The sequence below is a fragment of the Corapipo altera genome, unplaced genomic scaffold (genome assembly GCF_003945725.1).
Source record: "Corapipo altera isolate COAL_440 unplaced genomic scaffold, ASM394572v1 52, whole genome shotgun sequence".
Lineage (NCBI taxonomy): Eukaryota > Metazoa > Chordata > Aves > Passeriformes > Pipridae > Corapipo > Corapipo altera.
The window spans coordinates 1,000,072-1,017,062 of NW_020884930.1; the positions used below are offsets into that span (position 1 = coordinate 1,000,072).

The 16,991-nt window shown below is 37.4% G+C and overlaps 1 protein-coding gene and 1 long non-coding RNA gene across 4 annotated transcripts in view; both read left to right on the forward strand.

Annotated features, from left to right (window-relative positions):
- Positions 1 to 16,991, forward strand: part of RALYL (RALY RNA binding protein like) — a 375,282-nt gene that overhangs the window by 281,147 nt on the left and 77,144 nt on the right. The window lies entirely within an intron of this gene.
- Positions 6,029 to 15,074, forward strand: LOC113954584. Its single transcript, XR_003530278.1, has 3 exons — positions 6,029 to 6,040; positions 8,715 to 8,720; positions 14,995 to 15,074. It is a non-coding gene; the product is annotated as an uncharacterized LOC113954584 (long non-coding RNA).

Consider the following 16,991-nt stretch of genomic DNA (forward strand, 5'->3'; position numbering starts at 1 on the left):
CCATAATGTGTTTTAATGTTTACAGCAGTAAATGACAGATTGGATCCTTCAAACACCATATATACACTCTGTCATTGATTGCTGCTGTTAATGGAGAGGACTTGAATATGGAAGCAATAATTACAGATGGGAACTCACTAGTCAAAGCCTTTTATATAGACAATCTTGACAGTCCTAGTCTGTTGGCTTCTTTTTTCTGAGCAATACTTTTTCAGGCGATATGCACAAAATTAATAACAATAATTTCCTGCAAAAATCATCAGAGCACTTAGTTATTCAAAATTTACATACTTTGTTGATGGTCTTATTGGTGGTATACGAAGGTAAGTGTTCACCCTTATGAAACTATTTTTAGAGAGACAAGAGATATTTTGCTACATCTTCACTTTGCTTTTCTTTATATTGAATAGGAATCAGAGATGCATATAAATCTGCTGCATTTGTAGCTAGTAAAATATGCACAAATGCAACCACTAAACATGGGAAAATTAATTCACATGAAAACATTTTTAAAGCAAGATTGGAAAAAATATTTAAATATCATTGCTATATACAAACTAAAAGATGCAATTATTGGATGCATTTATACAACTATTTTTAAATCTTGGTATCTTCAGTAGAAACATGTTCAAGACTACCTTAAGTAATTATCCATTTACTGTCAGAAAATTACAAGGCAATATATAATCCATGACGTAAGTCATGTGTGGGTTTTGTATGTCAGTGTCTTTATCTTGCAGGATACTAAGAGAGATCAGCTAGTAAATGTACTAAGTCATGGCAGAAGGGGCATCCATGAAGGGACATCCATGAAGGGACATCCAGGAGGAATATGCCCAGAGCTCAGCCTAAACATGATGTAAATGGGTCTGACAGGACTGGGTGCAGAGTTAGAGTATGAGAAGACAACATTTAGAAAAAAGTGACACTGGTCAAATACAGTGCATTACTGATCACTAAGCTGTGAAATCCATGCTTTAACACTTGAAAAATTAAAACTTTTTTTTTTTGTATCTAAGTTGCTGAGGCAATTTGTCACAGCATGAGGTTGTGTTGTCTATTCATAGATGCTATACTAGAGCCGTTGGATACAGCTTAATAATAAAAATATTTATATTTTATTCCTTTCTTTGTTCTTGTGGTCCATCTATAACACTGCTGCCTCCTTTGAGAAAGCACGCAGAATCACTCTCGAGGAGAAAAGACAGTGCAGAAAGAATCGTGTCTTGTAGAACATACCACCTAAGGAGTCTTTCTGCTGTGCCTTTTGCAATCGGATATGTCTATCTCGTATTGGCCTTATTAGCCACCAGCGCACTTGTAACAAATGTGGATAGAGCCTTTCCAAAATCTTTGTTCGCAAAGCCCAGCCATGATGATGATATATTTTTTTCCTTTCTTTGTTCTTGTGGTATTTCTCACTGTCACAGACAGTTTGTTTAGATTGTTTACAGCTCCTTCTTGTTTGCTTTTATGGAGTTTCTAGAGCACGTATGATAGTTCACTGTGTTTTTCTTTCTTCTTGATACACCACTTTATTGCTCAGATGGCAGAAAGAGGTGATCATTGGAGTATATAGGTACAATTACTCTTTCTGATTTAGCATAGCACTCCTAAATTTGTTCATTTGATAAGACCAAAAATATGCAAAACACATAAAGGACATTTTTATGTTCATGAAACATGATATTTTAGATCATGTAAGACCTAGGTAATTTTTGTCATATTTATTAATTTGTGCATACAATAGAGTGGATTAGTCTACATTTGAAATGCCTCTTTCTCTTGACTGTCTCTGTCTCTTCCCATCACCATTACAGCCTTTATATCACTGTCAAAATGCTGGGTGTTTTTCCTCTTTCTTGGCAGTTAAAGTAATAACATTCTTAATTCCGTGTCAGTCTTACAACTCTACACACAGTCATCCTTTAGCTGGTTACTGTTTCTTTAAGCAGAAGTATTAACACAAGAATAAATGCCTAAACTTGATAAAACCAAGGAACAGTAAAACTCTCTTAGCTAAATTTCAATTTCACAGGTACAAGCATTTTAGATATTAAAAATAAATGAAGAACCAGTTCTCTTCTTTTGAACTAATTCTGTTTCTAGTATAACAAAATGACATGCTTCACTGCCCACGCTCCCTATGCCAAATGGATTTTCTCTTCAGCTTTTACAGTATTAATATCTGTGATTTCTCAAATGCACACCTATAGCTTGGTATTTTTATTGCTTTCTGAGTGTCTTTGGGAGGACTCTATCCTTTGTTTTGGTCACTATGTTAACAATTATTATCTAAGGTTGCAGATGAAGTAAAAGTACATTTATAAGGGAATTTAGAGACCAGTAGTGTTAAGATCAAGAAAATAACCGCTGTCAGCAACAGGCTCATGATTAGAAGGAGAAAAGTACCTAGTGGTTCCCTGCTTTTCCTTTTTAATCTTCTGTTCACCAGGCCTTCAGTTTATTATCTTGTTTCAAATCTTTTTCAAAATGTCAGGAAGAGTCATATAAGTCATAGGTTAAGAGCCCTGAACTGCAGTGAGCTTTTTTTCAATACTTTCACAGAAGAAAGGTAATAAAGTCTTATTTTGTCCTAGTTAAAATGGCACAGAGTGCAAAATGCAGTTGCAAGAAATTATATCTAAATGCGAAATTTAAAGAAACTGTGCAAAAAGCTAGACTCCTCACTGTTGTTTAGTAAAGCTCTAATCCTAATGGCCATTTGCTTTCCAAACTGTTTAGAAATTTTATTTTCTTTTCTGAAATCTGTTCTTAATTCAATCATAATAAAAAAAAAAAATCAAATAGGAACAATAGCCCATTTAATCTCAGTGGAGTTAGTTAGAGCTGAAAGAAAGAAGGAATGGTCTCCATCTCTCTCTCCATTACTGTAGGAGAACCTAAATTCAAAAGCACAAAATATTTTCGATCCCTGTATAATCCATTCACTTAAGAGTTGGACTTGATGATCCTTGTGCATCCTTTCCAGCTCAGAATATTCTGTGATTTTGTGATGTGAATACAGTCAAGTGCTTGGACATGGTTATAGGAACAAAACCCTATTACACCTTTCACATATACCAGAAAACTGAAGGGTACTGCTATGAGGTTCAGAAATGGACAGCAGGAGCAATTCCATGGATGTCCTTCTTACTGACAGTGTGGACTGGAAGCTAAACTAAAACAGCACCTTTGGTTAGTTGCCTTTATACCCTACCCAGAATTTGATTACACAGCTCCTCCATGGTAGCCTGTCAAACATGTTTGGTCTTCACAATATGGATTGCCTTAAAGAAAGCTTAGATTTTATGTAGCTCCCTAAGAGAAAAGACCGATTTTTCAGGAGTGATTGCATGCAACGAGTCCTGTTGTTGGGATAAAAAATTAAATGAAGGGTGCTGACTTTTGCAGGTGTGTGTGTAAGAGAAAGAGGTATAAAACAGATGAATTTTGATGATAAACAAAACTGAGCTCCTCTCAAAATATAACTGGTTCTATGATTCTATTTGATTATTTGTTGTTAGTTTGGGGTTTTTTTAATACTGGTGTATCAGTTGATACCTAGATTAATAACCAAAGGAATTTTTTCCAAAATGGAGTTCTTAGGCTATGCTACCAACTGGTTAGCAGTGCTATGCCTTCACCATTGCCTGTTTGATAGAAGTGTGGATCTTTGGCTTCCCACCTCTATTCACAGTACGGGGATTTAGCACTGTGTGGTTTCTATTGTTGCATAAAATACTGTCTTTTGAAATAATTTCTTGAGTAAAAAACATAAATATACCTAGTAAAGAGTAGAATAAAAGATTTTATTATTTTATATAAAAAAACAAACACTGTATATTTAACTAATATTAAACCCTAAAAATTAGTGCTGAGGTGTATTTTCTGAGACATATAAAAAAAAATTGCATCTGACCTTTGAACAAATTCCTTTCATTGCTGGAATGTCAGTGACTGAACTATAAAAGTGACTACATGAGCAAAAGACCTGTGATTCACCTCTCTCCCAGTATCACCCTATATCAGCAGAGAGTTTCAAACTTAACTTTTAGTAGAACTAGCAATAGCAAAGACTATTAAAATCTCCCATACTATTCTACATTCTATAAAACTGCAAAATTTTGCCACAGTCATACTTAAAATTTAAAATATTAATGTTTAAGATCTTGCTACATTAAGTATATTTTCACCTCTAACATGGTAGCTTTTTGTACACTGATTCCTTTTTTACTATTTCTCTCATTTTAAAAATAATTAAATAAAATTGAAATGTGATAGCTAAAACCTTTCCTAGATTAAAAAACTTGGAACCTGATAATCTACTATGGGTGTGGCTTTCCATACACAAATGCTCCAACAATTAGCTCTCTCGATAATGCATGAAAATACATTTGGGTATTTGCAAATGCAAGATTGCATGCACGCACCATAAAACTTCATTATACTTATCTGTGAAAATGAAGACCTCAGTTTCATCCTTAGAATCCTAGGGGATGTCTGTGCCAGGTTAGATAATTCCTGCATCCATGCTGCTGTGATACGCTGTCATATGTGTCAGAAAACACACAGTCAACTCACAAACTCGTATGTACGCTGCCTAAGAAGCAATCAGAGGCAGAAGTAAAGCAGGCTGTACCCAGTTTATGAATTTTGTGAGACCTGAGTGGAATATTCATATTCTTAATCGGATGCTCTTAATTCATTTGCCCTCCTGTTCCCTTTCTACTATACAACAGACTGTATCCCTCTCTGACAGCTGAAGTCTGTGTCAATGACAATACTAATCCCTGCCACGCCTGCCCTCACTCATTGTTCTGACATGGCAGCAATACCATTTCAGTTTTTGTTGGCATCCTAGCAGACAAAAATGTGCTGTGCACCATCCATCATGACTGTCCTTGGGGGCATATGTCACCAGGAGTAGCATATCCTGAAAAACCTGTTGAACCCAAACCTGAGCCGCTGTCATCTTCAAGTAAGTTTTGTCTTCCTTCAGGAATAGTCCTTCACACTCAACTGTATCACCCATGTTCCCAAACTGCAACAGGTATCAGAGAAACAAACCACACAGTTTTTAATTTGGAGAGTACAGCCAGATATTAATTATTCTGTGGGCAGGTTTATTTTGCACATCTTGGAAAGAGGGATTGTAGACTTTCAATATCTGATCAGGATTTGAGGAGCTGCGATCTCTTAAGCGCAGCAGGTTTGAGCACTGTTTTCAAGGGAGATGTCAAATACTGGACTAAGCATTTGAGTGTATGTAAAGCAGATATAGATCTTTCTGTGTTACTTGCTGCAAACAGAACAACAGTTAGAACAGCTTCTATTACCAGACAAAATTAGATGGAAAACTGTGCTGACAAAAACATTAATCCACTCCAAACAGTGTTGTATCCCTCCCACATGAGAACTTGGGAATACCTTGAAGTGAGTACTGCATTTCTGGTGGGTAACTGATACTTGATCTTGGCCAGAATCCACTTATATGAACTGCAGCTGAGAAGCATTTCCATGTCTTGGTTCATGATTTTTTTTCTAATAAGATCAACCTTTAAAACTCTTTAAAATGGGAGACAGGGAGGAAATAAAAAAAGGCTTTTGGGGTGTAAAAGCAAAATAAAGAACACAGTGTGCACACAGAAAGGATTAATTGTCATTATTTATCCTGGAGTCTTTATGGGAGTGACTCAGTATCCTAGTGAATGGCATAGAATGAAATAGTGAATGAAATGTACTACAATTTATTGTTTCCCAATGTTATTTTAATGTCTGTGTGGATCACTGTATAAAAGGAGAATAAGCTAGGAAAGGGACGCAGCTGCTGCTTAGACAGCAATGCATGGAGTGAACTGAGTGGACACTACAGATAGCACGATGCTGTGTACTCAAGCACACAGCCATGTTATGTATAACACTTCTTTTTCAGAAATACAGCTGCAAACCTTGCTGAATCAGATGGAATTTCTTTCCCATTATCACTTTTGGAACACCTCCATTACAGGTCACAACATCTGAATCCCTAGGAGGCTGTGTTGCTAGATGTACTTTTTCCTTTTCCCCAAAATAAAGCAGCTTGGGTTGATAGCGATCATATGAATGAGCAAGAGACAAATGTAAAAGATGAAAACCTTTTTCTTTCTTACTAGAGTTTCCTAAGACTCTACTTCCCTGAAATAAAAATAAACAAAACAAAACAAAAAAACCTAACCAACCAACAAACAAACAAACAAACAAACAAAAAAGTCCAGTGGTCTGATTTATACGATACATGGTTGAATGGTGAAAAAGTAACCTAAATCTGACTGACTTGAATGGAAGGTTACACTAACACTGAGAGCTTAACTGTCATCCAAAGTCGTCTCCTTTCTTACAAGACCACTGCTTTTCCATTCTGACCAAATTGCTTGGAAAATAGGTAAAAAAAATTTTCAAGTATGCAATTATAACTGCTTATAAGATTCATAAGAAGAATCACTCATCATGGGAAAGGACTGTAAGGTTGAGGTTACAGCGGAGTACAGGTTTGCACAGCTGCCTGTAGGCTGTTGAGTCAATGTATATCAGGCCAGCATAAATATTTTTAAGGCTTTGTACCTTTGGCTCGGCTTCCAAGCAAAACCAGTATGTCATGATGCTAACAGCAGTGTCTGATAAGGAGCTGAACATGAAGAAGCAAAAGATTAGGAGACAGTATTCCGAAGCAATATGTTGAATCACATTAATTTTTATTCAGAGGGTTCATTCAGCCCATTGTTTTTCTCTGGACATTTTTGTTTTTTGCAATGTAAGATTTAGGGATCTTATTTATTCTTGAATTAAAATAGCAATGGTAAGGCTTTAAAAATCTGCCTGCATCTTTCATCTCTCTTTGTACTCCCTTCCTCATTTTAAATGACAGGTGTGAGATTAGTGGTTTATGCAGTATGTCCAGAAGATTAATGTTTCCAGGTGAGCTTAGAGACCTGTTCCATTTGAACAGCCACCAGAATTTCTCATTACATAGCGGAGAAAAAAAAAAAGAAAGAAAGAATCTATCCATTCTAAAAGCTGCAGGTACTGAGATTTAAGTTAGGTCCTTGGCACCAGTCTTGCTTTAACAATAATGATAGATAAGAGTGTCAGATATGACATTTCTGAGATTAGAGAGTGTTTTGTTTGCTCTATAGAGTAATTGGCTCCAGCATCCACTTCAACAGCAATCATTAAGTCCAGATTTGGGAATTCAATATTCTTTAGTGTTCCTTTGCAATCTTCTATTTTCAGAAACTGTGTGACAAAGACGATTTGCAAAACTTAACAAATAATTGTTCCAGCTGAAAACACACGCTTCTATTGTAAATATTTTCACACACAAGTATACACAGGCAAATATATATAGTAAAAGGAAAATGCAGGAACCTTGGGTTTACAAGGGTGAAAATTTTAATCTGGGGGGTTTGGGGGTTGTGTCTGTTTTAACTTCATGATGAAATTGGAGAAGAAACACTATGGCTTTCAATGAGATTCAGTGCAAAAATAAGGATTCCGAACTCCTTACAGGAATTTGATATAAGCCAAAAAAGCCTTTGAGGATGTGAATGTTCAATTGGTGTTCATTGTCTTGTCTAGCTCTATGTATTTCATATCCCAACTGCAGCAGAGATTAGCTTCCGAAGCCTTTTTACAAACATTTGTGTTGTGTGTTTATGTGTAGTTTGCTCAATAAATTGGGAATCTCACGGTCCAACAGATTTCTGGGGGAAAGAATTAACTCAGAGTGGAGGAGCTCTTGGTTCCTTTGATTTCTGAGACAAAATGACATATTTTCTGAGTGGCTAATAGAAATCGATAGTTTGTATGGCAAAGCAAATGTAAATAGAATGTTACTGGGAAGTATAGAAGAAAGTGAATCCAGTTAAGGTAAGAGAGTGGTGAATGTTCAATGAGAACTTCACTAGCACTGTGTATTAATATGCATGGATATTTATACTTTTGCTTCTTTAAAATTTAACTGAAATATGTCATATGGTCCTTTTGGTAATACTTTTGATATTGGGATGTGATTTAATGAATTTCAAAATAGTTACTTTATTTCCTAATATGATTTTTAGTAACCTCTTACATTTTTTCCTTGATTCATTATTTGTGCAAATTTATGTCATTGGTAATATATAGTACACCTTAAACCACTTATGGGAAAACCACTTATGGGAAAACCTCTGAAGCAGCATATAAAGTGTATCTGCATGCAAGATCAAATATAAATTTACAAAAGTAACAGCAGAAGTCCAATAAATCGCGGGGAGAAGGGTGATGTTGTATGTTTAGAGAAAGGGTTTTTGACATCACTTCTATGATTTCAGTTATTACTAATGAGTGAAATGAAAAAGGGTTTGAGGGGATGAAGGATAAGGGGATCATAAGGCCAAAATATTGCTCATTTTTTTTTGAGAAACAAATTTTTTTTCATTAAAAAATACACCAATGTGATTTATCAGCAAGAACAGAGTAATAGGACATTTATGTAGTCAGCAAGGCTATTTGAAATTGTAGTAATTTCAGGTTCCAGCTAGTACCAGTTAGGTACTAACAAAATCAGTATGGGAGGAAAGATAAAACATCATACTTTAGCATTTAAAGTAATCCTAAACTACTAAGCATTTTAGGAGGAGGATCATACTGAGATAATAAGAGAATGGAAGGAAAATAATCTTGTTTCTAACTAGTTTGAGGTTCTTGTGGCTACTGCCAAAGCATCTGGGGCAGCTGGAGGCAGAAAACTACAGTATGTGAACTATCAGTTTTTCAAGATATTGCATTTTCTCTATTCCTATCAACTCTTTTTATATTTTCCTTGCAGAAATGCCAAAGCGATACAAATAAAACAACACTGCATATCATTTGTTTTGAAGCTCATCAGTATTTCCAATTATTAAATGTCTTGCTTTTGCAATAAGCTTCTATGCTGTTGCAGTTTGGTTGTCGAATTGAATCCACTGAGCAACTTCATGCATCAGCATGAAAGAGAGTTAGAACATGGCTAGAACCTAGGCATTGCTAAAATGCAAATATTGGATTTGTCATAGCTTTCTTTTTTACATCACCTCCACAATAGTATTTTCTTCTATATGCCAAGTATCAATGGAATTATCTCCACTTCTGCTGCCCTTCTATTTAACACAACCCTGACATTTTAATAAAAATGGTAGGCTTTATGTTAGTGAGTACCACAGGGCATATCACTGCTATGTTATTTTATAATACTAAAACTATAATAGTATAAGGGAGTATTTATAGTTTTTGCAAGATAACATGTGAGCTAATTCTGTGGATGTCCGTCACATGATATACAATGCTTGTGTTACAAAGACAAAACTTTTCAGAACCCTATTGCATGATATACTGGATATAAGGAAATTCTTTTTCACAGTGGGGGTGGTGAGACTGCACCAGGAGGTACCACCTCTGGAATTGTTTAAGGCCAGATTGGACAGGACTTTGAGCAACTTGATCTAGTGAAAGATGTCCTTTACCATGGTAGGGGAGTTGGACTACTTGATGTTTAAAGGTCCCTTCCAAAACACACTATTCTGTAAATCTATGAGTCTATAATTTGGGACACAAGTTTTTGTAAAGTTGACACTGAAAAAATTATTGTATCTCAAAGGAAATTCTAGAAGACTTGTGCAACAAAGTGAATTTGGAGCTTGAAAAGATCCCCCTCTACTGATCCTCTAATTCAGAAAACCTGGAAAATGAAGATTATGGCCAGAAAGAGGGTATATAGAACAACTGGAAGTAGTTAGGACTAGTTGTTTTGGGGCAGTTGACTTATTCAGCTGAGGTGAGACTAAGATGAAAGCTTAGATCATCTAAGAAAAGAATAGAGAAAATTAGAGGGAAAAATTCAGGTCAAAGAATGAAGATAAAATCAGACATGTTTTGGAGAGGAATGTTATTAGAAAGTGGTGGAAGTGCTTTTGGGACTGCAGAGGTCCGTTTCTGTCTCCCCACCAGCTTCGTGTGATCAGTGAATGCCATTGCTCCAGACTCAGTCAAACCCGCAGCATGATTCCTCTTGATCTGTTTGTCAGCCTGGATGAAAGCCTGTGGGAATACCCTCAAGATCAGATGTATCCTTGAATGTTTTGACGGTAAAGATCAGGGTGTCAAAAGTCACCCCTCAGTGATGACTGTAATGCCAACAAACCCCAGCCAGCCTTTCAGAGGCACACACTGCCCTCACACCTAACAGCACCTTGAAAGTGTCCATCAACATTTTCTGCCCCAAACCATCACCTGCTGCCCCTGCTTCCTGCCCCTGGAGCTACTAAGACCTCCTGCACAACCCAGGAAAGGCCCCAGGCTACAACGTGCAGAATGACATGTGCATTGCAAGCATTGCTGTGGAAGCTATTCTGCTTGTGACACCCAGAGAACCTTGGCTAAATTTGTTTTTCAGATTTATGAGAAAATGCACTTGGAATGTAATCAAACTTTGTTGAATGTCCAAAATATATGGTTAACAAGTCCATACAAAATAATCTTAGTAATTTTTTGTAAAATGTTGCTATTGTGATTGTTATTTTAGGAAAAAATAATTTTTCTTTCTGTTTTAATTAATAAAGTCGACCATGTTCAGGAAAAATAGTGAGAAAGACAAAAGGATTGGGACAATGGGAATTGTGAACTTTTTCATATACTACAGATTTCAATTGTCATGAAAAACTGTTGCTAGGACCATGAAGCTAACATTAGTAGGAGAGTTAGATAAAAGGCCGTGGGGTAGAGAAAGCAGCCAAGTATTAGAAAGAAGAGAGAAAAAATATAGTTTGAAGACAAGTTGAAAATGACTCAGGTTCAGGGCATGTTCCCTAGAGTAAATCATATTGAAATCTGAAAGAAGTATATGAGGGACTTTCATGCTCTATCTGCACTACACTGTTTAATGTTGCTGCTTGGGGCTAATTGCAATGCTGAGAAACTCAGACATCTAGTCAACATGAAGCTTTGTCTGGGTCTCATGGTAATAACTATCTTTTGTTATCAGAGAAAAGAAGTAGAGTTTTTGTTGTCTGCTGCCTTGTAATGGTTGTGCTTCATCTGAAAGACGACAGATGCTCTATTTCCTATTTGTAAACAGCATCTTTACCGTGATCAAGAGAAAGCAAAGACCATCCTTGCACACCTCACTGGAAAAAAAACAAAACTGTAAGTCAAGGCCCAGTTCTGTTTCTCATTAACAGCAACAATGAGAAGGTAGAGTGTGAGCAGGGGTTGGGATATTATGAGAGTCCTTGCTTAATTTTTTTGTTGTTGCTGGATAAGCTTATAATTAAAACAGTTTCTTTTTTCCTGAAGATAACAGAAAGTTCTTGAGGTACTTTTCCATTGCTTTCTTGTATCCTCATGGCAATGTAAATCTTCTACATGTGCAGAATTTGCTAGTACATGTGTTAAACAAGCACTTGGTATGAAGAAATCTTGTTCTCTGGGTGGGAAACAGAAGCTGAAAACTTGATTAAATTAAAAGGATCTTCTTACAGGAAAACTATACTGGCCTGCCTCTATAGTTAGGCTCTGGTGGGGTGAAGTGCATGTGTGACAACCAGCTTCATGGCTACCATGGCACAAACCATGCTGGGGGTTTCTGCAGTTAACACCCAAACTCCAACAGTTCTTACAGAGCTGGTCTGCAGATAAGTGGCTATGGCCACATAGTCCACTTGTAGCCGAGTCTGAATCTCTTGCATCTGCAAAACAACAGTGTGGAACGTCCTGTAGAGGAACCCTCAAGCCCAGTGCTGAGGAGGAGGAGTGGGCAGGGTTGCCAGAAAGAGAGTTTCTCTCCTTCCCATAGGAATCCCTTTACAAGACATGCCCTGTTCTCTGTGGTGTTCCTTCCCCTGCAGCCCAGTACCCCAGCATGATTCCTGCCATATCACAGTAGTTGATCTGCAGGGATTCAAGTACCAGAAGAGAAGCAGTTTGTGAGGTCTTGGCCACTGACTCTGCAGTCACAGTGCAGTCCATAGGCAGTCCATCAGAGGCCACAAATAAGCACTGTCCCTTTCCCAGGCAGAAGTGATACCTCTCCACTGGGCACGGACATGGACCACTGCCAGCTGTACAACCAACAGGGCCAGGAAGTTCTGCCCAGTGACTTAGTTGTTACTTGGGGTGGGAGGTGAAGGGATGGCAGCAAACATAAAAGCAAAGGTAGAACAATGTTCCACCTCAGCTGTGAAGTACCCTAGCATCCGTTCTGCAGCTGACTGCTTTCTCCAAGACCCTGAATGGTTTGTGAGGGGCACAGAGACAGGTCAGAATTTCCCCTTTTAGCTGTTGCCTGTCCTCACACTAATCCAATTCCCTGGGGAACAGAAAAAGCTTTCCTGCAAGACAATGCCTGTCACTTTTGTTACTGAATGGTGTTAAGAGTGATAGCTTATATAATCTTACAGCCTCATTTCATTTTAGCAGTATTTAATGAAAGAAGAAATGGTTGAACAAAGTTATTTCATATACTATTTAACAAGCAGCTCTTTCTGTAGAAGCATTAACAATAGCTGTCATCTTTGTACAAAAAAAGGCTTCCAATTACTTCAATGCTAAGAGAAAATCCAAATGCAGCTGAGAGCCCCACAAGCAAATTATTTTTAATACCATTATGGAAAATGAAAATGTGTGACCCAGACCTTCGTTTAATATTTTACTAGCCTTGAAAGTTAATTTGAGTTTGTGTTCAATTTTCTGGGAAATTTCATCTTTACAGCTGTGCAATTTGGGCACAGAATGGAAAAGAACTGAGAGCTGTCCTTTTCTCTCTGCTTTTTTCACATGCTACAGATGGGGAAAACGGAGTAGATGACATGTAATCAATGGAACATATAAAGAATAAAGGAAGTCTATGATGTAAAAAATGTCATATGACTTCATTAAAATTCCTTTAGCAGGCAGCAGGGAGATTTATAAGACTAGTAGATGGAAGAGTATAAAAAAAAAGATAGATTAGCTTTAGCTTTGCTGGTGTTCAGTTATGCTATAAATCATATGACTACAGGCTTTCTCTAAATTGCATCTACCTCTTGGTCTTTCTTTTCTCTCCCATATACTTTGTGTTATCTGAAAGAGTAGAAAATGCATCCTGATTTCTCTCTATTCGTATCTCTTTCTGTATATAGATTGTAAATCAATTGTGTGAACTCTTTCTCTCTATGTTAATTTGAATTACCATAAAATGTTGGTCGAAAGCATAGCTGGTTTGGAAGTAAACAATGACACCCCTTTTCATTCAAAATTTTAAGTCATGTAAGTGTAGAGTTTTTGAAGGAATGTCTCAGGTTCCGAAACCATTCACAAGAATGTGTGGAAGAACATCTGATGAAACATGTCTTAGAAAATCAGCTTTTGAACCACAGAGGTACTTAGAGTTTCCTTGGCTCCAGGTCTCAGTTTCCAGTCTTTCTGACATGGAGCCCACACTCAGTGGTCACATCATTAATACCTAATCATAGGAACTTGGATCCGTTCTCTTTCACTGGGTGAAATGCCAGTCAGCAGTGGTCCCTGAGTCATGTCCATTGCCTACTTATATCTAGAAACAACTTGGGAGAGTACATGTAAATTGGGGTAAAAGTCATGTCAGGAAACAATTTAATATAAGAGGCAACTGATTACTAGTGCCTAGCCTATTTAATTTAATAGATTAGACATAGCCTGGAACACAGCCTCTTGATTTGCAGCAGAAAGCCTCAAAGCCCCAGTTTTTATGAGCTCAACTAGTGCCTATTGAAGCTTCCTGTTTATGGTATTTGTTTTTGTGAACCAAAACAATTGATTGATTTGGGGTTTGTTTTTTTCTTTTAAATAACCCTTTTAAAAAAATCTGAAGGGCAGGTGGCAAGAAATACTGAAATACTTGTAGGGTATGAATATTTTTTAGGTATCATTGCTTGCACTTACAAAGCCTGTTTAAAGTCAGCTGTTGTCTTCAGGACCAGATTCTCAGGTTGCTTTGCCAGGGAATCTGTGAGCAAAGAACCAAGGCTAGCTGATACTGCTTCTCCAAAAATGGGATGGTCATGCATCAGAGTTTCCCTGGTCATTGACTGCCTAGAGGAGGTAGGCAGTCAATGGTAGGAAACAGTGATAGCAGAAAAGCAGATCCTGTTGTGTGGAGTTGCTCTTTCAGACAAATTTATGTACCCATTGAATACAATCACTGCCCTCTATAATGGTATTCATGCTCTTTTTAAAATTGTTTTACTTTTTGTCATTAACTTCTAAGACCTTTTCAGTATAACTATAAATAAAAATACCATGCTTAAAATTAGATGTATTCTGTTGATGACACACAACTTTGAATGAAATCTAGATCTAATATTTTACCTAAAGTCAGCTATGAGAACAGGAAAATATAGAACTTAAAATGCATTTACTTTAATAAAGTAATATAATTGGATTCTGAAAGCTCAGAGAGATCAGCCTACTGCATTACAATGTGCTGTTCTCTGCATAGTCACTTTTCTATTCATAATGTTTCCTTAGTATTTTGAATTTCAGTGATGATTTTATCTCAAAGTGGATGTCTAAGTGAACATTTATAGTACACAACGGAGAAAGTAATGTGAAAGTCCCTGGGCTGCTCCATTCCCACATAGAATCATACAATCATAGAATATCATAGAATGGCTTCCACTGGAATGGACCTTAAAGATCATCTAGTAGAACCCCCCTGCAATGGGCAGGGACATCTTCCACTAGACCAGGTTGCTCAAAGCCCCATCCTACCTGGCCTTCCAGGGATGGGACAGCCACAGTTTCTCTGGGCAACCTGTTTCAATGTCTCACCATGCTTGCAGTAAAGAATTCCTTCCCGTATGTAATATAAACCTACTCTCAGTTTGAAGCCATTATAACTTGCCCCATCACTTCATGCTCTTGCAAAAAGTCCTTCTCCAGCTTTCTTGTAGACTCTTACAAGTATTGGAAGGTCACTATAAGGTGTCTCTGAAGACTTCTCTGCTCCAGGCTGAACAACTCCAACTCTCTCATCCTGTCGTCATAGGAGAGGTACTCCAGCCTTCTGATCATCTTGTTGGCCCCCATCTGGACTTGCTTAAACAGGTCCACATCCTTTTGTTGCAGATCTGAAAGCTGGACACAGTATTCTAGGTGGCGTCTCACAACAGCAGAGTGGAGGGGCAGAATCACCTCCCTCGACCTTCTGGCCACAATGCCTTTGATGCAGCCCAGGATAAGGTTGGCTTTCTGGGCTGCAAGAGCACACTGCCAGGTCATATCAAGCTTCTCATCCACCAACAGCCCCATATCCTGTTCTCAATCCATTCTCTCCCCAGCCTGTATTCATGCTTGGGTTTGCCCAGACCCAGGTGCAGGACCTTGCACTTGGCCTGAGTTTTACACATGTCCTCACATGAGGTTCCCATGCCTATTAAGGTCCCTCTGGATGCTATCATTTCCCTCCAGTGTGTCAACTGCTCTGCACAGCTTGGTGTCGTTGGCAAACTTGCTGAGTGTGCACTCAATCCCACCGCCTGTGTCACCAAAGATGTTAAATAGCACCAGTCCCAATACGGATCCCTGAGGAATGCCACTCATCAGTGGTCCTCACTTAGAAAATCTACCTATTTAATACTACTTTTTACGTGTGACCATCATCCAGTTCCTTATCTATCAGATGCCCAGTCCATCAAATCCATGCCCCTCCAGAAGCAATGTGAATAACTGTGTATCTTGTCAAGTTGTCTGGTACGTATTCATGTACAAGCACAGTATCTAATTTAACGTCTCTGCATTCCATGGGGTGGAATCATTAGCACAGGTAAATCTCTGTGCTGCAGCCAACAAATTTATTTGGAACACAGTTTATGATCTAGTAGATGTAAATGTCTGCCGTGAAACTAATGATGGATGAAGGAAGGGAACACATTATCTCACAAGATTTCCAGTTGGAATAGAAATAATCTATCTTGCAAAATGTTGACAAGTTCACTTCTAATCTTAGTTAGAAAATTGAGGCTGGAGTAGATAGTGCTGAAAAATAATGGGGTGAAAATCTGTTCTAACTTTTCAAAGCATTTCCTACATCCATTCTTACCTCCCTATAAAGTGCTTAGGGAATTACAGAGCTATTCAATCACTTTCATACTAAACAGAAAAGCCCCATGTGCACAGCTTTTCTATGAACTATTTCCTGCGTTAAAGAGAATTTTTGGCTATTACTATCTGTATAAAGTAGTTCACTGTTTTCTGCTGGTACATTTAGAAATTTATTGAAGTGTGAGGGAATCTTGACTGATTCTGAACAGCCTCGCCACTGTGTTTTTCAGTGTTACCTTTTTGACATTTTTGATTGAAATAAAGAGAATACAAACCAAACACCCTTTAGCCTTCTATACAATTCACCTTTTTTTTTAAAAATGGGTCTTCTAAAGCTGCAAATGTAGGTCTATGAGAATAATCGTCAAGATAGTATTGATCTGTCCCAGAAGGATATGAAAAACTTTTTAAAGCCTATTAATGTTCATATGCCTTAGAATAGTGACCAGGGATATAGCTCTGAAACAGCAGCAGATGAGAGACATGAAAAAAATTCCGAATATTATAATATTGTGAAGATGATACCACAGCCTAAGGTATTTCCCAAGAACAGATCATAATTCTACTTTCTATCCTAAAACCTGTCCTAGTTGTAGTAGGAGATGGTGAAAGTCAATGCAGTCAATGACCTTAAATCTGACATATTAAAACAGTGTGAAAAGGTCTAATTATCATAAAGGTCATAGGATAAAAACTTTGTTCCAATTCTGTTATTTTCAGAACCAATGGAAATGTGACACCGCTATCAAAATTCCTCAGTGGCTTTCAGAAATGCTTGGTGTTTACTTTGTTGATTCAACATTGTAGAATTTATATTTCTTGAAATAAGGGCATCATAGCTGATTTTTTAACAAAAATTAAAGATAAAAATAATATAT